General features: G+C 42.6%; 1 protein-coding gene across 1 annotated transcript in view; it reads right to left on the bottom strand.

Moving 5' to 3' along the window:
* ABCC4 (ATP binding cassette subfamily C member 4) overlaps positions 1-22,635 on the bottom strand; it is a 244,228-nt gene that overhangs the window by 199,316 nt on the left and 22,277 nt on the right. The gene's annotated exons all lie outside the window — the stretch shown is intronic.

Raw genomic sequence — 22,635 nt, 5'->3', positions numbered from 1 at the left:
TTAAAAATTAAGAGAAAAGGGAAGTGACATGGATCCATAATTACACATCTGTATCTAATTAGAATCCTACATGCATGGGTTTCATTTAAAAGGTCTACATTTTAGAGGCCAGCCCAGTGGCTCATCAAGCCATACTGTGGCAGCATCCCACATAAAGTAGAGGAAGACTAGCACAGTTATTAGCTCAGTGACAGTCCTCAAGCAAAAAGAGGAAGATTGGCAACAGATGTGAGCTCAGGGCCCATCTTCCTCATACATACAAAAAATTTTTGTTTGATGCACCTCAGGTGGAAATCCTCCTGCATTACAGTCTAGACTTTGTCACCTTCTGGTTGTATGACCCTGAACTAGCTATAAACAGTAATCTCTCAGTATTGGCCTCTGGCAAATGGGCAGAACACCTGGAGATAACACCTCCCAAGGCTGGTGAGAGGGTCAGCTCAGGTTGCTCCGAACCCTACGAAGTCCCCCCAGACAAATACGAGCCCTGACCACGACAGCTCCCCAGTCATCAATTTGGGCCCCATTAGAAAGCCTGTAATAACTTTGATAGATAAAGTTACTTGATTAAGCAAATTTCTCCCACCATGGCTCTTGATTTAAGGACCTCCCAATCTCCTTCACTGCCCAAATCCCAAAAGGCCGGGCTGAGCCCCACAGGTACCACCAAGGGCTAAAGGTTTTCATTTCCATCTCATGGCAAGCCTACTTTGACAGGAGCCTAAATTATCTGTCACCACCTAAGTAAGGAATTAGACATGGAGACCTGAGTCAACTGATACCTTAATTCCAACTGAGAGAGGGTACTCACCAATTCCAGACCCACTGACTGCCTGCACCTTCCCTCAACCCAGTTCTGCCCCAACAGTCCTTCTCTCCCCGGTGTTACTCTCTCTTCCTGCAACACTGAAGACAGCAACAGCATTTCCCTCCCAACTGCCTCAGCGCAACTTGTTCAGGGCAATGACTATTCACACACCACTTGGACTCTCCATAACCAGACAGTGCCCGGTATGTCGTGGTGCCTGGACACAGACATCACTGGAATCCATTCAGTGTGAGATCAAACCCTCACACCACAGGTGAGCTATCTCAAAATGGGTCACCACCCCAAGTTTCCTGGAGCGACCCACAGCCAGATCAAATTAAATGTAGGTGGCAACTCTCAAGCTAGAATCTTCTTCCCTCGTGCCTCTGTGACTTTCCTCTGTTCCTAAAACTTGCTCGAAATCCATTTTTCTCATCCCTTCCCCTTCCATCTACTACCTATTCTTTCCACGTCAAAATAAGCAAAGCAGCCTGCAGACTGCGTGCCCCTCCCTCCCCAGCGCTCCCCAGCTCCCTCCACTCCCACTGCCTGGGTCCTCCCAGGCTGTGAGCACTGCAGAGACTTCCTACCTTGGAGCTTGTGAGCCTTTCTCTGGTTCACCCCTGGTCTTCTTGTCTCCCTTTTCTCTCCTGAGCTAATCCATGCCTTTTACTTCTTTAGTGTCCTTGTGCTATCAACACACATCTTCCCAACACTCTCTCCCACACTACAACCAACACCAAAAATCTACAACTACTGGGCATGGATAACTATCCTAATCCTCTTCTTAAACACACACACACACACACACATACACACACACTTGACACATTTGCACACAATTTAGTAATAGTGAGAACAAAACGAGGAATCACGAGTAAGATACCATTCTTGCTAGCCAATTCACAAGTTTGTGAAGGGATTAAGGCACCGTTGGCTGGAACTAGCAAGTAAGGGACCCCACAACCAGCAGGTGATACCCCATCTAGTTAGCACAGGCTGCATGGCCACCACAAGGCGCAGGACTCAATCGTCACCAAGATCACTTCTGAGCCCATCAGTCCCTGGGGCTGACCCTCCTCTGAAGATCTGGCCATTAGTGCTTGTTCCAATCAAGAACTTCCTTGCAAACTATTAAATTTCATCCCCCATAAGCGATGACCTAGGTCTTGTTTCCAAACTCAAGGTATCCCTCCTGAGAGTAAGGAGTATGACTGCCTAACAAGGCCAGCCTTTGACGCCACTCATTGGGATTTATGAAACCACGAAGCACAGAAAAGAAAGTACCTTACTTGGATCAAAGAATTGCTCCAGAAGCTGAATTACCTGCATGTGAACATGCAATTCACATTTTCTTAACTGAAAGGGATACCTAACTCAAGGCCAAAGAACTGATATAATTTGGTCAGTTATCTTGATGCTTTCATAGACTTAAAGTTTATCAGTCCATGGGAGATAAACACCTGTGCCTTTAGGCTAATTTAGGAGCTGCATCACCTCATGCAGCTTGCCAAGCTGTGCCTTGGTAGAAGCATCGCCAGTGTGAGTGCCTGCATGTTTACAGCAGCTCCAACCTGCCCTTTCAGTCACATATCCCTTTGTCCCAACAGGAACCCCTTTTCCCAGCCAGGCTTCCATCTTATCCTGTGCACACACCCTGACACTCCTACCTCTATTCCTCCCACACGTGGTAGGTCTTCATCCTTTTTTTTTTTTTAATAGACTTAACTTTGTTATCACACTTTTAGGTTCACAGCAACACTGAAAGTACAGAGAGTTCTCATATACTCCTTGCCCCTCCCCACACACACACACACAACCTCCCCTATTATCAACATCCTCCACCAGAGTGGTACATTTGTTACAATCGACGAACCTATGTTGACACGTCATTATCACCCAAAGTTCAGAGTGTACATTAGGGCTCCTCTTGGTGTTGTATATTCTATAGGTTTGGACAGATGTATTACAACATGTATCCACCCTTATTGCATCACAGAGTAGTTTCACTGCCCTAAAAATCCTCCCTGCTCTGTCAGTCATCCTCCCCTCCCCTCAATCCCTGGCAACCACTGATCTTTTTACTGTCTCCACAGTTTTGCCTTTTCCAGAATGTCATATAGTTGGGGTCGCACAGTATCTAGCCTCTTCAGTCTGGCTTCTTTCATTTAATAATATGCACCGAAGACTCCTCCATGTCTTTTCATAGCTCGATAACTCATTTCTTTTTTACTGTTAAAGGATATCCATTGTCTGGATGGACCACAATTTATTTATCCATTCACCGATGAAGAGCATATTGGTTGCATCCAACTTTTGGCAGTTATGAATAAAGCTGCTATAAACATCCATGTGTAAAATAATTTTTAAAAAAGGAATTAACAAGAGAATAACATATATTCTATTAACATCTATTAGCATGTATGTATAGTCTATGCACACCTATTAAATTGACATTTGTGTTTGTACTTAGAATGAATGGTAGCTGGTGTGTAGTTAGCACAATGTGTTTATTGAAAGGTATAGTTTTAACAAGTCTTTATTTTATTTCTAGCTTTATGTATTTGACTGCCATGTCATATGACGCACAAAAACTTATGACTGCTTAAAAACAAAAAAAAAGAACACCGTGTGCAGCTTTTCATGTGGACCTAAGTTTTAAACTCCTTTGGGTAAATACCAAGGAGCACAATTGCTGGATCACATGGTTTAAGAGTATGTTGAGTTTTTTAAGAAACCACCAAATGCTCTTCCAAAGTGGGGGCACCATTTTGCATTCCTACTAGCAATGAATGAGAGTCCCTGTACCCCCTTTTTTTAAATCTGACTTAATCAATCCCTGTTCAAGTTCCAGCCCCTTCACGGAGCCCTCTCTGACCCCTCTTGCCAGCAAACCTCTCCTTCCTTGGATTCATGGGCAACCTATGTGGCACTTATCAAAAATCCCTTGTACTCTCTTTTGCCTGAAGTCACCCACTGGAGGCCCACACATAAGATCCTGGCAACAAATATATTTGGTGTGGCACACATTATTATTTTTTAAAAATTAGCTAAAAGAAATAAGGAGATTTCCCATAAAAATCCAGATTCCCAAGTGCTCTTGAACACTCAGAAGGTCTGCCCACGCTGTGTACACATTTCCCCATGCTACTCTGATATTTTCGATTCTACCCCCACTTCCTTAAAAAAGAAATGCCAGTCATTGTACGTCTGTAATCACAGCATTATTCACAATAGCTGAGCGCTGGAAGCAACCCAAGCGTCCACTGACAAATGAATGGATAAACAAAGTGTGGTATAAGCATACACTGCATTACTCAGCCTTAAAAAGAAAGGGAATTCTGACACATGTTACTACATGGATGAACCTTGAGGATATTCTGCTAAGTGAAATAAGCCTGCCACAAAAGGACAAATACCATATGATCCAACTTATACAACGTATACAGAAGAGTCAAATGCATAGAGACAGAAAGCAGAATGGAGGTTGCCAGGGGAAGGGGGAGGGAAGAATGGGGCGCTGTACTTTAACGGGTACAGAGTTTCGGTTTTATTGATAGGAAGAATCTTGCGGATGGATGGTGAAGACGGTTGCACAACAGCGTAACATAATTAATGTCACTCAACTGTATACTTGAAATGGTTAAGATGGTAAATACTGTGCTATGTGTATTTTACCACAATTTTTTCTTCATTTTTAAAGAGAAACACCAGTCAGAATCCACTAAACTAGTTTCCTGGTGCACTAATGGGTTGAGACCTTATGTCTGAAAAACACGGGTATAGACGGCTCTCTACTGTGCAGACACTGCCCTTAACACCATCATCTCCACAGCAGAGCAGGGGTCACCCGAGGGCAGGGTGGCTTCTCAGCCATTTCTGCATGCTCAGTGCCCAGCACAGCTCCTGGAACACAGTGGAGCTCAGTGAGTATCTGCACCACACAGAAATGAGCCATGATGATAAATCAGCATTTAGGGTTGCAACGAGGCTTCTTCGGTGGAGGCCTTCCTCCTTGCACACCTCAGATTTGGCTGCCATTCTTGCCTAGCTTGTTTCCCATAAAGTGAGAAGGAAGTGAAATGTAAAATGACTAAAACAATATAAGCAGTTCCCAGGCCAAGTGCCCCATGGAGCAGGTGCCCGACTGGCAAGCCCCAAGGACTGTTCACAAGTGCCCCAGGAGCACACAATACCACAGAAACACTTGGCACAACTTCCTGGACGTTTTAGTAAACTGTAAAGTCAAAAAAAAGCAAGGTCCAGGCCAGTGGCATAGGAATTAAGTTCACACATTCCACTTTGGTGGCCTAGGGTTGGCAGATTCGGATCCCAGGTAGGGACCTAGCACCACTCGTCAAGCCACACTGTGGTAGCATCCCACATAAAATAGAGGAAGATTGGCACAGATGTTAGCTCAGCAACAATCTTCCTCAAGCAAAAGAAGGAAGACTGGCAAAAGCTGTTAGCTCGGGGCCAGTCTTCCTCACACACACAAAAAATCAACACTGAATAAACAGAAAAATTGGGGCTGGTCCCACGGTGGAGTGGTTGAGTTCATGCATTCCACCACTTCGGTGGCCCAGGGTTTCACCAGTTCAGATCCTGGGCATGGACCTGGCACCGCTCATCAAGCCATGCTGAGGCAGCATCCCACATAGCACAACCAGAAGGACTTACAACTAGGATATACCCCTATGTACAGGGGACCTTAGGGAGAAGAAAAAAAAAGATTGGCAACAGATGTTGGTTCAGGTGCCAATCTTTAAAAAAAAAAAAAAAAAAGGAAAAATTGGCAAAGAAATGTCATGCTTGCAGGGAGCTGCTTCTGCTAACACTTCTACACTTCCTAAGGGTACTCCTTCACCCCCTTTCCCCTCAGGGAGCTCTGGGGAAGAGAGGTGAAAAAGCAATGGCTTCACTGTTACACTTTCTGAACACCAAATGGGTACAGCTTCCCAATAATGGAGCCCCACGAAGGGCTTAGCTGTTCTGACCCCCACCTCCAACCTTCAGCCACAAGCCACCCAAGGCAGTGATCTCCATGAAGACCCTGGACTAAACCACCCACTGAGGACCACACATCACCCACTTCTCTGTAAGTCACATCCTGCTCCCCTCCACCAGCACCAGGGGACCAAGTCTCCCTGGTTAACCTCTACCACCTACATTCTGACCCCGGTTCCCAACCCTGCCTCCCTGCCCTCCCACGAAACTCCCTGGGACTCCTCTATGATTAGCAAACTCCCTCAAGCCCTCAGCGCCGCCTTGCTCTTGGCAGGAGGCCTGGCTGCCCCCAGGGCATACGGCTTGCCTGCAGCCTCAGGGTGGCACTCCAGTTTCTCTAATTCCATTTTCCACCTCCATATCCCTCCTAGCTGTAAACACCCCTGGCACCTCTAAAGGCCATGGCATCGGCTACTCACTACTCCATCTAGAAAATTCTATCATTCTTTGGCAACTTCATCAGTTGCTGGATCAGGTTTCCCCTTCGCCCCAACTCCCAGCATCACTACAAGTGACTTCCACTCCCAACACAAAGGGCACCCCAAAACTCCAGCTGTTCACTTTCTTCTTCTCGTCTCTTCTGGAACCTTCCTTACTCTCTATCTCTGTTGAATATATTAAAGATGGGCTTTCAGACCTCCATGATACCCACCAATGGCTGTGACCTTGCACCTGCCATCCTCTTATTTAATCAGCTGGTCTGGCCCCTGCAGGCCACTGACGTGAGCACAGCCTCACACCTTCCCTAGCGGATACCTGTGCATCCACTACTTCAAATACGGTCCAAATGCCGAAAGCCAGGCCCCTCCCCGACACTGCAGACTCCTATGGCTAACTGCCTACTCTCAGAGGTCTAATCGGCATCTCCACTTTAATGTCCAAAACGCAACTCCTGATTTCCCCACAAAACTGCTCTTCCCCATCTCAGTGAACATCAACCCCACAGAGCCCACCACTCAAACCAGAAACCTGGTAGCCACCCTGGATGCCTCCCTTCCCTCACCCTCACAGCCAACCCATCAACCAGTCCTGCAGGTGCTACCTCCAAAATGCAGCCTGACCCATCCCCTGCCCTGCATCTTTGCTCCCCTACTGAGGCCCAAGCCGCCATCGGTCCTCAGTGCTACCTGCTTCCACTCCTCATTTCTCTAAGATCTTTCCACAGAAAAGCCAGAAGGATTTCTTAAACATGCAAGACCATGCTGTTCTCCTGCAGCGGGATCACACCTCAATTCCTGATGGGGTGTCATCTGTGACCATGTTCCTCCTTGCTCACCAACCCCATCTCCTGCCCAGTCTCCCTCACTCACAGCATTCCGGCCACACTGGCCTGCCATGGTTCCAAGCTCCTGTCTGCTGTTCACTTTGCTGGGAACAAATGTTTTCCCCATTTTCTCCATGATTACACCGTCTCTCCTCCAGGTCTCAATCTAACTGTCGCCTCCGCAGAAAGCCCTGGGCCACCTTGTCTTAAAAAACACAGCTTGATTCTCTATTTCCCTCTTCTTACTTTCCTTACCTATTTACTACAATCTATTTGTTGAGAGAAAAAATAACCCACTTATGTAGCCTCTCTCCCCTCTAGAAGGACTCCATGAGGGCAGGACTCATCTTTCTGCAGTGTTCACTGGGCCTGGCACATAGTGAGTCACTTAAAACTCTTCTGGATCAATGAATGAATGACTCTCCCCTGGCGAAGCAGAAGCAGAGAAGGCTCACACCCACTCTCTAAACTCCCATATGAGAAGGGGAATGTGACCTATGTCAGCTAAGATCAGTCAATCACTCAACAAATGCCCTAGCTCCACTCAAATAAGTTACCTATTGTTCAAAGAATAACGTATTTTAAAGCACTGTTAGCTGTGACAAATAATTAATCATTGGTTAGTTGTCCCTGGAGATTCTGCCAGCCCCAGTCATTGGAGGCTCCTGTGGCCCAGCCTGGAGGCTCCATCAGGGCAGGCCTGGGAGCACAGGGAGACAGAGAGAGTTGGGCGCTCAGGGTCAAGCAGTCCAAGAGCAGAGATTGGGATGAGGAACAATGAGAGGCACACAGAGAGATCACACAGTAAGACACATCCTACCTTATTAGAAGCCCTTCCCCCTAAGGTAGGATTTCTCAAGCTCAGCACTTACTGACATTTTAGGCTGGATGCCTCTTTTGTTGCGGGTGGCTGACCTGTGCATTGAAGGATGGTTAGCAGCATCTAACATGTATTCGATCTTCAAGATGTTAGTAGCATCTCCCCACCCCAAGTTGTGACAACTATAAATGCCTTCAGACATTGCCTGGGTGGCAAGATCCCGTGGGTCAGAACCACTCTCCTCAGCTTTTTGTCTTTCTGGAAAAGCTGTAGAACTTACTTCAATGGTTGGCCCCAAAGAGAGGCCGCAGGGCACTGACAGCAGTCCCTGCGCCACCCAAACACAGATAACAGTATAAACCCACTACTGTATTCACTAACTCAATTTACCTCCAGGAGCTCACTGTCCAATGCACGAGGGATTTACGTCAACAAAGAACTGCAATATGACACGGCAAATCTGGTCGTGAGCCATGCACAGGATCTGCTTCTTGGCTTTTTTCAGGTCTCTATAGGGCTAGGGGATCAATACCCCACTCACTAACAACCCATCTTCTGTATGGCAGGGATTCTCAAAGTGGGGTGCCCTGACCAGCAGCATCAGCATGCCCCAATACATTAGAAATGTAAGTTTTCAGGCCCCACCCTAGACCTACGAAGCAGAAACTCTAGAGGGAACTCAGCAAACTGTATCCCATCGAGTCTTCCAGGGGATGCTGATACAGGCTCAAGTTTGAGAACCTGGTGGACAGCATGCTTTGGCATGCCAAGTGGGAAGCTCTCATCTGGTGTATATGCCAAACGGTCCCAACTCTGGCTAAATATCAAAATCCCAACCTCAGCCTGGGGAGTTTTAAAATAAAGACCAGCAAATATGTGCAGTCCCATCCCAAATGACTGAATCAGACTAAATCAAGATGGAACCTAACTGGTGGCCTTTTTAAAAGCTCCCCTCCCACCACTACCACCAGCACCACTAATTCTGGTCATCAGCCAGGTCCGGAAACCATCTGCGCAGAGAAGAGAGAAAAGCATGTGCAGCTGCCTGGGGGACCTCAACGGATGCTAGGGAGGGTGACCAGGAAGAAACACAGCTTCGGTGAAGTCCAGGAGAATCATTCGGAGTTCACTGAGGAGACAGGGGAGGAAGAGGAGAGAAGCTTTCCAAAAAACAAAACCAGACATGCAAAGACATAAAGCCTGGCAACAGCAGGTTCGAAACTTCATGGACTTCGCTGTGGTAATGGGGTATCCAAAGGTCTTGTATTCCAAACTTAGGAATTTGGACTTTACCCTGAAGGTAAAAGAGAAACAGTTCAAGTTTTTAAGCCACTTTGTAGAAGATGGACTGTGGAAGGCAAGGAAACCAGTGAGGAATTGGATTTGAAAGAAGGTGTGACCAGTACAATTAGCCACATTCCTAGTTTCAGGTAAACGAGATCCAATTCACTCTCGCAGCCTGACTGCCCTCTAGTAACACTAATCTCACCTCCCTTTGCTTGGTCCCAATCCTAACTCTGGGACTCTACCACTCGACCATAAAGATAACTCAAGTGAATCAGAAATCAGAGTTTAAAATTCAACATCCTATTACTAATTTACTCTAGGAAGTTGAAACCAACAAAAACGCTGCAACTCAAATCATCCTTTAAAAAACTTGAAGTATCCTGTTTAATATAAGCTGAAGAAACAATTCTATATCAAATTTAGTCTTAATTAAATTCCTTAAAACTAGTATAGCAGTAATTCATATATTAAAAAACTCTAACTTATTTTTTAAGACATATGGCCTTAAATGTTTAGAAGTAATGGAACATCATGTCTACAATCTACCATGAGCAACTTTGCTTTCCAGCAAAACACACATTAAATTCATTCCTATTAAAATAAGATACTAGAAAGGCATGGCTCATCAACATACTAGTAATGATGGGAACAGCTATCAAAGGAGAAAAAAAGTACAGATAAAGAAAAGTTAACAAAATCTGTATATAGATAATTTTAAGAAATGAGAAACTCCAACTGAAAATTACTAAGAGCAATAAACTAGCACATCAGTTGTAAGAGGTATAATAAATAAATGAAAATCAACTGCATTACTATATTCTAATGATACTGCGGGGGGAGGGTGGCTTCTATTGATAAATTACTCATGATATTAACTTCAAAGAATAAGTGGTCAAAAAGTTAAAAAAAAAATGTTAGTAATTAACTTTAGAATGGAAAAACCTAGCAGATACTATCTTAACCAAGTGGTAAACGTTACCATCACCAGCAAGGAGACAAGTGAACCCGTGATGCACAGAGCATTTACTTCTTGGTATTCTTACTATTCTTACTATGAGGAAACAGCAGACAAACGCAAATTGAAGAACATTCTGCAGAGTAACAATCTACATGGTCTTCGAAAAATATCAAGGACACAAGAGACTGTGGAGCCATTCCAGACTGCACGACGCTAAAGAAATATGACAACTAAATACAACACATGACCTAAAAAGGGTAACATGGGGAAATTGGTTATGCAGTCTGAGGATTAGATGGTAGCAATGTATCAACATTAATTTTTGAATTTTGATGGGTATATCGTGGTTACGCAAGAAAGTACCCTTATTTTTTAAGACATATGGCCTTAAATGTTTAGAAGTAATGGAACATCATGTCTACAATCTACCTTCAAATAGTTCAGATAAAAAAGGAATAATGTATATAAATAGAGAGAAAGGCAAATATGGTAGAATCTCACGTTAAGGAAGTTGAGTGAAGAGTATATTAGTTCTGTGCACCACTCTTGCAAATATTCTGTCAAGTTGAAATTATCTCAAAAGTTAAAAGAAACTACCAGACCTTAAAACATTTCAAAGACATTAATCAAAACTCCATGGAGGCTGGCCCCCTGGCCAAGTAGTTAACTTTAAGCCCTCTGCTTCGGCGGCCTGGGGTTTCACCAGTTCAGATCCTGGGTGCGGACATGGTTACCACTCATCAGGCCATGCTGAGGCGGCATCTCACACAGCAAAATTAAAAGGACCTACAACTAGAATATACAACTACGTACTGGCAAGCTTTGGGGAAAAGAAAAATAAACCTTTATGGCCCACAGCTAAGATCACAGTCAACGATGAAAAGCTTAAGCTTTTCCTCTAAAATCAGGAACAAGACAAGAATGCCCACTTGTGCCACTTTTATTCAACACAGTATTGGAAGTCCTAGCCAGAGCAATTAGGCAAGACAAAGAAATACAAGGTATCCAAATTGGAAAGGAAGACGTAAAACTGTCATAATTTGCAGATGACATGATAGTATATATAGAAAACCCTAAATACTCCACCAAAAAACTGTTAACTGATAAATGAATTCAGTAAAATTGCAGGATACAAAAATCAATACACAGAAATCTGTTGCATTTCTACACATTAATAAGAAACTATCAGGAAAGAAATTAAGACAACCCCATTTACAATTGCTTCAAAAAGAATAATATATCTAGTAATAAATTTAAACAAGGAGGTGAAAAACCTGTACAGTAAAAACTATAACACAATGACTGATGAAAGTAACTGAAGACACAAATAAATGAAAAGAAATTCCATGCTCATGGATTAGAAGAATTAATTGTTAAAATGCCCATACAACCCAAAGCAATCTATAGATTCAATGCAATCCCTGTCGAATTTCCAGTGGCATTTTTCACACACAAAAAAGAACAATTCTAAAATTTGTATGGAATCCCAAAAAACCCCAAATATCCAAAGCAATTTTAAGAAAGAACAACAAAGCTGGAGGCATTGCACTCCTGAATTTCAAACTATATGGAACAGATTTTCCAGTAACAGCTTTGCAGGTCAGAAGGGAGTGGCAAAATATATTCAAAGTGCTGAAACAAAAACTGCTAGCCAAGAATACTCTACCCAACAGAGCAGTCCTTCAGAATTAAAGGAGAAAGAGTTTTCCAGACAAACAAAAACTAAAGGAGTTCATCACATATACTAGACTGGCCTGACAAAAAACGTTAAAGGAAGTTCTTCAAGCTGAAAAGAAAGGATACTAATAAGTAACAGGAAAACGTGTGAAAGTATAAAACTCACTTGGCAAAGGTAAATTTATAGTTAAATTCAGAATAATGTTGTAATGCTGGTGGGTAGATTCCTCTATAACTCTAGTATAAAGGTTAAAAGATAAAAGTATTAAAAATAACTATAACTACAATGATTTATTAGTGTACATGTGTAAAATAATATAAATTTTGACATCAAAAACATAAAATGTAGAGAAGTGTAAAGATACAGAGATTTTGTATGCATTCAAAGTTGGGTTGTTATCAGCTTAACATAGACTGTTATAAGATGTTGTATATAAGCTTCATAGTAACCAGTGAGCAAAAGCCTGTGATAGATACACAAAAGATAAAGGAACCAAAGCATATCACTAGAGCAAATCATCACATCACAAAGGAATAGAGGAAGAAAGGAAGAAAGGGATTACAAACAGCCAAAAAACAATTAATAAAATGAAAGTTAGTTCATATCTATATTACTTTAAATGTAAATAGAATAAATTCTCCAATCAAAAGACAAAGAGTGACTAAATGGATAAAAAGACCCAATTATATGCTCTCTTGTACAAGAGACTCACTTCAGCTTTAAGGACATACAGTGAAAGTGACGGGATGGAAAAAGATATTCCAGGCAAATGGAAACTGAAAGAAAGCAGGGGTAGCTATATTTAGACCACACAAAATAGACTTTAAGCCAAAGACTGTAACAAGAGACAAAGAGGGTCATTATATAAGGAAAAAAGGGTCATCAACAGAACGTAACATTTGCAAATATTTATTGTACACAACATAGGAACCTAAATATATAAATATTAACAGATCTGAAGGGAGAAATAGACAGCAATACAATAATAGCAGGGAACTTTAATATTCCATTTTCAACAAATGGGTATATCATTCAGGGAGAAGATCAATAAGGAAACTGATCTTAAACTACACATTAGACCAGATGACTCTAACAAACATATACAAAACATTCCATCAAAAAGCAGCAGAATACATTCTTCTGATGCACAATGGGAATATTTTCCAGGACAGATCATATGTTAGGCCACAAAACAAGTCTTAATAAATTTAAGAAGATTAAAATCATATCGAGTATCTTTCCCAACCACAATGGTATGAAACTAGAAACCAACTACAAAAAGAAAACTGGAAAATTCACAAATATGTGGAGATTAACCCTGCTTCTGAAAAACCAACTGGTCAAAGAAGAAATCCAGAGAAAAATCAAAAACTATCTTGGACAAATGAAAATGGAAACACAATATATGAAAACTTACAGAGTGCAGCAAAAGCAATTCTAAGAGGAAAGTTCATAGTGATAAACACCTACATTAAAAAAAAAGAAAGACCTCAAATAAACAATCTAACTTTACACCACAAGAAACGAGAAAAAGAAGAAAAAACAAAGCTCAAAGATATCAGAAGGAAATACAGTCATTCGCCACTTAAAAACAGGAATACGTTCTGAGAAATGTGTCGTTAGGCGATTTCATCATTGTGAGAACATCATAGAGTGTACTAATACAAATCCAGATGGCATATCCTACTACACACCTACGCTATATGGTACTAATCTTATCGGACCACCATCATATATATGGTCCATTGACCAAAATGTCATTATGTGGCACATGATTGTAAATAAAGATCAGAGCGGAAATAAATAAAAAAGAAAAGGTAATCAAAACTGACAGCTGGTGTTTCAAAAAGATAAACAAATGAACAAAGCTTTAGCAAGACTTACCAAGAAAAAAAAAAAGAGAAGACTCAAATAAAATTATAAATGAAAAGGAGATATTACAACTGATACCATACAAATACAAAGGATCATAAAAGACTACTGTGAACAATCATAGGCTAACAAATTGGACAACATAGAAGAAATGGATAAATTCCTAGACACATATAACCTACAAAGACTAAATCATGAAGAAACAGAAAATCTAAACAGACTGATTACTAGTAAAAAGATTGAATCGGTAATCAAACCCTCAAAACAAGTCTAGAACCAGACAGCTTCACTGGTGAATTCCACCAAATTTTTAAGAAAAATTAATACCAATTCTTCTCAAACTCTTCCAAAAAATAAGAGAGAATGCTTCCAAACTCACTTTACAAGGCCAGCATTACCCCGATACTAAAGCCAGACAAGTACACTAAAAGAGAGGAAAATTACACACCAATATACCTGATGAACACAGAGGCAAAAATCTTTCACAAAACACGGTCAGCCCTCCATATCCACAGGTTATGCGCTCATGAATTCAACCTTCAGAACCCACAGATATGGAACCTGCAAGTGCAGAACCCGCAGATGTGAAGGGCCAACGAAGGGACTCCAGCATCCGGGGATTTGGGTATCCATGGGGGGTCCTGGACCCAATCCTCCTCAATAACAAGGAACAACTATATTAGCAAACTGAATTCAACAGCACCTTAAAAGAATCATACACTATGATCAACTGGAATTTATTCCAGAGATAAAAGGATGGTTCAACACGCACAAAAGCAATGTGATATACCATAGCAACAAAATGAAGGATAAAAATCATATCTTCTCAATAAGTGGAGAAAAAGCATTTGATGAAATTCCACATCCTTTCATAATAAAAATCTCTCAACCAACTGGGTATAGAGAAAACATATTGCAACACAGTTAAGGCTCTATACATTAAACCCACAGCTAACATCATACTCAGTGGTGAAAAGCTTTCAGCTTTTCTAAGATCAGGAACAAGACAAGGATGCCTACTCTCACCACTCATATTAACATAGTATTGGAAGTCCTAGCCAGAGAAATTAGGCAAGAAAAGGAAATAAAAGGCATCCAAATCAGAAAGGAAGATGTAAAACTGTCTCTATTTGCAAATGACATGAAATTATATATAGAAAACCCTGAAGACTCCAACAAAAACCTGTTAGAATAAACGATTTCATAGAAGTTGCAGCATAGAAAAATCAACATGCAAAAATCAGTTGTTTTTCTATATACCAACAATGAACTATCAGAAAGAAAAACTACAAAAACCCATTTTCAACGGCATCAAAAACAATTTTAAAAAGGGGACAACCCCGCATCACACTCCGCTTCAGCAGCCCGGGTTCGCGGTTTCAGATCCCAGGCACAGATCTACACCACTCATCAACCATGCTCTGGCAGCAACCCACATACAAAGTGGAGGAAGACTGGCACAGATGTTAGTTCAGGGCTAACCTTCCTCAAGCAAAAAAAAAAGGAAGATTGGCAACAGATGGTAGCTCAGGGAATCTTCTTCCTCAGCAGAAAAAACAACGACAAAAAAAACTTAGGAATAAATTTCACCAAGGAGGTGAAAGGCTTGTACTCTGGAAACTATAAGACACTGATGAGGGGCCGGCCCAGTGGCGCAGCGGTTAAGTTCGCATGTTCCACTTCTCAGCAGCCCGGGATTCACCGGTTCCGATCCCGGGTGCAGAAATGGCACCGCTTGGCACGCCATGCTGTGGTAGGCATCCCACACATAAAGTAGAGGAAGATGGGCATGGATGTTAGCTCAGGGCCAGGCTTCCTCAGCAAAGAGAGGAGGATTGGCAGCAGATGTTAGCTCAGGGCTAATCTTCCTCAAAAAAAAAAAAAAGACATTGATGAAAGTAACTGAAGAAGACAAAAATAAAAAGATACTCCATGCTTATGAATTGGAAAAATATTAAGATGTCCATACTACCCAAAGCAATCTACAGATTCAATACAATCCCTATCAAAATTCCAATGGCATTTTTCACAGAAATGGAACAAACAATCCTAAAATTTGTATGAATCCACAAAAGACCTCAAATAGCCAAGGCAATCCTGAGAAAGAACAACAAAGCTGGAGGCATCACGTCCTGATTTCAAACTACATTACAAAGATATAGTCATCAAAACAGTATGGTATTGACATAAAAACAGACACACAGATAAATAGAACAGAAAACGGCACCAAAATAAAACCAGACACACACAGTCAATTAATTTTCAACAAAGCAGCCAAGAATATACAATGGGGAGAGGATAATCTCTTCAGTAAATGATGTTGGGAAAACTGGATAATCACACGCAAAAGAATAAAACTGGACCTGTATTTTAACCATACACCAAAATCAACTCATAATGGATTAAATGGATTAAAGACTTGAATTTAAGATCTGAAACCATAAAACTCTCGAAGAAAATTGATATCGGTCTTGGCAATGATTTTTTGGATTTGACATCAAATGCGAAAGCACCAGAAGCAAAAATAAGTGGGATTATATCATACTAAAAAGTCTCTGCAGAGCAAAGGAAACCACCAACAAAATGAAAAGGCAACCTACTGAACGGGAGAAAATAATTGCAGGTCACATATCTGATAAAGAGTTAATATCCAAAATATACAAGGAACTCACACAACTCAATGGCAAAAAAAAGACGACAATTAAAAAATAGGCAAAGGACCTAAAGAAGACATACAAATGGCCAACAGGTACATGAAATGATACTCAACATCACTAATCATCAGGGAAATGCAAATCAAAACCACAAGATCTCTCCTCACATCTGTTAGGATGACTATTATCAAAAAGACAAGAGGTAACAAACGCTGGCATGGATTGGAGAAAAGGAAACCTTGCCACACTGTTGCTGAGAATGTAAACTGGCACAACCACTATGGAAAACAGTTTTGGAGGTTCCTCAAGAAATTAAAAAGAGAACTACCATATGGTCCAGCAATCCCGCTTCTGGGTATATATCCAAAGGAAATTAAATCATTATCTCAAAGAGGTTATCTGCACTCGCACGTTCACTGCAGCATTATTCACAACAGCCAAGGTAAGGAAACAACCTACATGTCCGTGAACAAATGAATGGATAAGAAGATGTGGTGTGTGTATATATCTATATACAATGGAATATTATTCAACCTTTAAAAAAGAAGGAAATGCGGCCATTTGTGACATGGATGGACCTGGAGGACATTATGCTACATGAAATGAACCAGAGAGAGGAAGACAAATACCACATGGTATCACTTATATGTGGAATCTGGAAAAAAAAAAAAAAGTGGAACTCACAGAAACAGTAGAACAGCAGTTTCCAGGGGCTGGGAGTGGGGAAACAGGGAGAGGTTGGTAAAAGGGTACAAATTTTCAGTTATAAGATGAATAAGGTCTGAGGATCTAATGCATAACATGGTGACTATAGTTGATAACAATGTATTGTATAATTGAAATTTGCTAAGAGAGAACTTAAATGTTCTCACACATACACACAAAAAAAGGGTAAGTATGTGAAGTGATGGATGTGTTAATTAACAGATGGGGGAATCCTCTCACCGTGTATGTTTATCAAATCACGTAATACACTTTAAATATCCCACAATTTTATTTGCCAATTATATCTCCCCTCAATAAAGCTAGGGGGAAAAAAAGGACTTTGGCTGGCATTTGTCGCCAGTTCCTGAACTTTGTCCCAGTTCCTCTAAATCCTTGGAATTTTCCAAGCAACGAGAGTGTGAGCCCTGGTGGTTTACGCTAACAAGGTGATTCATCCTGGCCCCAGGAAAGTTTATGCTAACAGATGACTCAGGATAGGGGCTGGCTAGGCCAGAAAGACTAACCAAGTGATTAGAGGGTTGGGCCTTTGAGCTAAGTGACATCAGTCCAGCCTCGGGTGGAGGGGGACTAGAGATCAAGATCAATCTCAGGGCCAATGGTTCAATTGATGATGCCTACATAATATAACCCCAGTAAAAACTCTGGACACCAAAGCTTGGGGGAGGTTTCCTGGTTGGCAATACTCTGAGTATTGTCACACTGATGTGCCAGGAGGGTGACATGTCCTGACTCCATGGGGATAAAATAAGGAAGTTTCGATTTGGGGACCCTCCCAGACCTCACTCTCTGTGACTCTCCCTCTCACTGGTTCTGATTTCTCTCTGTATGCTGTAATAAATCTGTAATTGCAAGTACAGCACTTTTCTGAATTCTGTGCGTTATTCTAGCAAATTACTGAACATGAGAGGGTTATGGGAACCCCTGAACTCGTAGCCAGTTGGTCAGAAATGAGGGTGGCCTGGGGACCCCGGAAGTCACAGCTGGTGTCTGAAGGGAGGGCCTTTCTTACGGAGGGATGTGTGTGTGAGGTTTGGATCAACTCCAGGTAGCTGGAGCCAGAAGTCAGTGCATGGGGGTCTCTCCCTAGAACACAGCACCAGGGGCTCACATCTTAGCTTCTGCTGGCCTTGAGGTCAGATCTCCCACCGGCTCCCCTGCTCTTACTGCCTCTTTCCCCGACAGCCTCCCTGACCTCACTTCACTTAAAGCACAAGTACAGTCCCAGACCTGGCACCCACCAGCCCATCGCTGTCACTGCGAACACCACTTCCGCTAGCACTGAAAGAAAAGACTAGGAATGTCTTAAAAACTCCCTCCTCTTGTCTTGTGGCCATGCATTCTAACTCTAGGAAAGAGCTCTCACATTTTAATCTGCAATGAAATCACCTGAGAAGCTTATTAAAAATAAACCCAAGGGGGCCAGCCGTGTAGCCGAAGTGGTTAAGTTCATGCACCCTGCTTCGGCGGCAGAGGGTTTTGCCAGTTCAGATCTTGGCCACGGACCTAGCACCACTCATCAGGCCATGCTGAGGCAGCATCCCATATAGCAGAGCCAGAAGGACCTCCAACTAGAATATACAACTATGTACTGGCAGGCTTTGGGGAGAAGAAGAAAAAAAGAGTGGCAACAGATGTTAGCTCAGGTGCCAATCTTTAAATAGATAAAGAAATAAAAAATAAAATAAACTCAGACCCCACTTGCTGGTTGAGGTTCTGATTCTGCAGATCTGAGGCCAAGATTGCATTTTAAACAAGCACTCCTCTGGGGCCAGCCCCGTGGCCGAGTGGTTAAGTTCGCTTGCTCCGCTGCAGGCGGCCCAGTGTTTCGTCAGTTCGGATCCTGGGCACAGACACAGCACCGCTCATCCAGCCACGCTGAGGCGGCATCCCACATGCCAAGCTAGAAGGACCCACAACTAAGAATATACAACTATGTACCAGGGGGCTTTGGGGAGAAAAAGGAAAAAATAAAATCTTTAAAAAAAAAAAGCACTCCTCATGGATTTGATCTGGAACCACATGGAGAATTATGCTTCTAGGAAAGACAGTCACAGGAAAGTGGATGGTAAACGATTATTTGATCACAGGGGGTTAGAGCTAGAACACAGCTTGAAAAACCTAGTACAGCCCATGTGCCCAAGAAAGAAAAACTGGCCCAAGATGTCCAGGTCAGTTAAATGACTGAACTAGGACCAAAGAGCCAGGCTTTGGGGTACCTGTTCTGAGGAAGCTCGGAGAGGATAGGTCAGAGATCCCTCTCTCCCCCTAGAACTTAGCTGTGGTAGACGCCAAGGGAAGGGCAGGGAAGCAGAGAGTTAGGACACTGCCTAGCAGACCAGCTACTGAATGGGGGACCCCCGGGCCCTAGTCACTGGTGTCCCTTCATGCTTGCCAGTCTTGGCACCACTGCCACTAACTCAGAAGAAGAGGAACAGGGCCAAGGCTCCAGACAGCTTTGGGAAGTGACAGCAGCCACATGCATGAGGCAGAAGGGAGGCTCTTTTTTTTTTTTTTTCCTGCTTTTTCTCCCCAGATTCCCCCAGTAGACAGTTGCACATTTTTTAGTTGTGGGTCCTTCTAGTTGTTGCACATGGGATGCCGCCTCAGCGTGGCCTGATGAGCGGTGCCATGTCCGTACCCAGGATCCAACCCAGCAAAAACCCTGGGCCCCTGAAGCGGAGCGCACAAACTCAACCACTCGGCCACAGGGCCGACCCCAGAAGAAGGGCTCCTGATGAAGGAAATATGAACACGTAGGGTCACACCAGCAGGAAGAAGGTAGGATTCAAGTCAGGGACACCTGTAAGGAGAGAACTGGGACCACCTCACTGATTCAGGGGCCATCGGAGATAAGCAGCCAGCATGCACAGAAAACCCAATAGTAAATCATGCTGCAAAACCACCGGCCTTGCTGGGAATCAAAATTAGAATCTCTTTGAAGGTACCACCACCAGACCTACTATTTTTATATACACATAAATGGTGGGGGGGGGGGGGGGGGAGTTTCATTCCAATGTTGGCCAGGCTATGAGTTAACAAAAGCACTTTAGAAGATTGGCATATTTCAAACTGATTCAATTTTTCTTTAAAACAATCCAGGAATATTTCATTAGATCTACAAAGCTAGTGTATCCTTTGCCTCTGAAATTTAGCTTTTAGAAATTTACTCCACAGAACTAAGCTTTAACTCTTGTGAAAGAAAGCTGCCACCTTCTCTTGCCAGTGCCTCGGCCAGTACGCGGAGGCACAGAAGGTGCTGAATGTTACTTTCAGGATGAATGATTATATGATTCAGAATTAAAGAATCAGAGAATTTGATGATTATACTCAAAATACTACTTTGAAAAGCAGCCAAATTACAATGCCCAAAAAGGGATGTGGCTAAAATATATTAACAAGATATATTTCAGAGCTGCTTTAAAAGACAAACATAAGACCTATGTTACCAAAAGGTATTTATATTAAACAATATTGCACTTTTAAAAGAAGCAGAACATGAATCCATCAGACTATGCAGAGGCTAATTAAAATTATGACAAAAGAAACACACTACAGGCATATCGACGAAGATTTAAAAGAAATATAGACTATGAAGAGTTTGAAGTTGACCTTTAGTTCTTTTTAAAGGAAGGGAGGGGCTTGTCATTGGGACAGGACACTTGCAGGGGCAGGGGGAGGAAGCTGGCAAAAATCTTATTCTGTGACCTGGGTGGTAGTTACAAAGGTGTTAACCCTTATAAATAATTCTCTCAACTATGCCTTTGTTCTGCATAATATTCTGTGCCTGTTTCACAACATAAAAGAAAAAAAAAACTGTGACATTAAGAAGATATTCAATGGTTAATTTAACAGCATACATAATCATGTATTGACCATTTCCTAGAAATATTTGTGAAAATTGCATAACAAATGTATACAGTGATCTAATAACAAAAGTGGGTTTCGCTACCCTCCCTTTAAAAAAATGCAATGAAATGAAATAGCATTTGTATCAGTTTGCTAGGGCTGCCACAACAAAATATCACAGACGGGGGAGCTTAAACAACAGAAATTTATTTTCTCACAGTTCTGGAGGCTAGAAGCCCAAGATCAAGGTGTTGGCTGGTTGGTTTCCTCTGAGTGTCTCCGTGGCTTGCAGATGGCTGTCTTCTTGCTGCGTCTTCATATGGCCTTTCTTCTGTGTGTGTGCACCCCTGGTGTCTGTGTGTCCAAATTTCCTCTTATTATAAGGACACCCGTCCGATTGGATTGGGGCCCATCCTAACACCCTCATTTTAATTTAATCACCTCTTTAAAGGCCCTATCTCCAAATATAGCCACATTCTGAGATGCTGGGCATTGGGGTTTCAACATGAGTTTTGGGGAGACACAATTCAGCCCAAAACACTATTCTCTTCACTCATCAGACTTGCAAAAAAAGTAGACACTTCACATCCAGGACAGGAAGTGAGTATGAGGAGAGTCAGGAGGCAAGATTGGCCATGCGTTGAAAATTGCTGACACTCATAGATGGGTACTCAGGGGTTCGGTCCCTCTACTTCTGTATATGCTTGCCATTTTCAATCATAAAAGGGAGGGAGGGAAGGAAGACAACTGGGGGGAAGTCCACATTTGTGTAGATGTTAGGTGTTTTCTCTAAAAAGCGAGTCTCTCATCTATTAATACTGGTGCTATCCATTGTGAGAAATAAAATGAATATCTTTTTCTCTAATCAGCAGTACTATTTTTTAATCTTCTAATACATACAGTCATTTAAGAAAAATAGAAAAGCAGCAGCAAAAAGAAAGGGGGGCATAATATTGACCACTGAACTACAACCCACAGCTTAGCTCACCTAATCCACTCCTTGGCCATTAATGAGTCTGACCCTTCCTTCTCCCCAGATTCCTGGCACATGTTTTGACTCTATTTCCTAGGCCCGCTTGCAGTTAGGTGAGACCACGTGGCATAAGAAAGGAAGGGACATGTGCTGCTCACATGCAGGACCCACGCCTTATAACCACGAGCACACCTCCTCTGTGGTCTCCTCTTCCCACCCTCAGAACCTGGATGAGGCAGCAACCCAGCTTCAACCAGCCAGAGGACAACAGGGGCCTGGCCTAGGTCCGTGCATATGAATCACCTCTGGAGATCTTATTAAAAGCACCAATTCTGATTCATTAAGTCTGAGGCGTGGCCTGAGACTCTGCATTTCTCCCAAGCTCCCCGTGACGGCAATGGGGCTGGTCTGCAGACCACACTTTGAGTATCGAGGCTCTAGGCAGAGCCACCTACTAAAGAGGTTCTCATTTCAGATGCCTCAGAGATGGTGGTCAAAGGAGGGGCAGAAGAAGACACACCAAAAAAAAGACCCAACGAGAAACAGCCAGCTGGCCTTTCTCTCTTGACCCATAATAAAGTTTATGGGTCAGACCTATGATTAACTCCAGTCTTAAAGTGCAGCCAGCAAACGAATCTGGAGATAGCTGCAGACAGATTACACCAGTGTATGCAACGTGATACGGCTTGGTTGGATTCTATCAAAGCAGTATCTGCCACCCTGAGTCAGAGGATGGGCTTGT

This window comes from Equus quagga, chromosome 6 (assembly GCF_021613505.1).
Source record: "Equus quagga isolate Etosha38 chromosome 6, UCLA_HA_Equagga_1.0, whole genome shotgun sequence".
NCBI lineage: Eukaryota > Metazoa > Chordata > Mammalia > Perissodactyla > Equidae > Equus > Equus quagga.
The sequence above is the reverse complement of the archived record's forward strand: the minus strand, read 5'-3'. Positions and strand labels throughout refer to the sequence as shown.